The sequence below is a fragment of the Leucopleurus acutus genome (genome assembly GCF_964270905.1).
Source record: "Leucopleurus acutus genome assembly, chromosome: 15".
In the NCBI taxonomy this organism is placed as follows: Eukaryota; Metazoa; Chordata; class Mammalia; order Artiodactyla; family Delphinidae; genus Leucopleurus; species Leucopleurus acutus.
Window position 1 is genome coordinate 58,202,761 of NC_139157.1, and position 785 is coordinate 58,203,545.

Here is a 785-nt window from a genome sequence, read left to right on the forward strand (position 1 = left end):
CAACTTGGGTTAAGTGTCATTGGAAGAGCCTTTTATTGATATTTGTAGAGAAAAGTACTGCAAGCTAGTTTTGCTTTTCTGAGCCAAACTAGTGGGTATTTAAGAGGCTTTTGTTTCCTATTGGTATTAAGGCAAATCACTGATTGCCTTTGTTGTTGAACTGAAAATGTAGTGGAGAGGCTCTGAAGTCCAGTGAGGGGAATCATTCAGAGAAAGTACATGTAAATCAAGCTCTTAGAACTTTAATCATACTTGCACTTTGCTTTTTCCTGGGATCTGTCACTCCAGCAGATATAACACATGCTAAATGTTCTTTTGTGCAGAGCTTTCTGCCTTCAGTTGGAGAGATGGTCATGCATCTTGAGGAGCTCTGAAGACAACTTGAAAAATCTGCAACCACTCTTAGGAGGAGGTCAATATTTTACTAAGAAGCCATAAGGGAAAGACCATTACTGAGCAGTAAATTTGACTAATTCAAAGAACCCTTTACCAGTCTGATCCTGCCTGTTAAAAATGTATGATTTTGTTTTTGATGTTGGACATTTATCATTGTTTGTACCCAAGGAAAGGCTGTTACACATTTAGAAGTAAAATGTTAGGTTGCCTGTTCTAACCCTTAAGTGAAGTTTGCCTAGCCTGAGTGATTAACAGTTTCCTGCTATGTAATGTGTGCCCTGTCGGGAACATTATCAGGTCACTCACAGAAAACAAACTTTCAATATAGACTTCTGGCCCTCTGACATTTGAGTGCCTTGAAATGGGAAACAATTCTCTTAGGGAAGAAG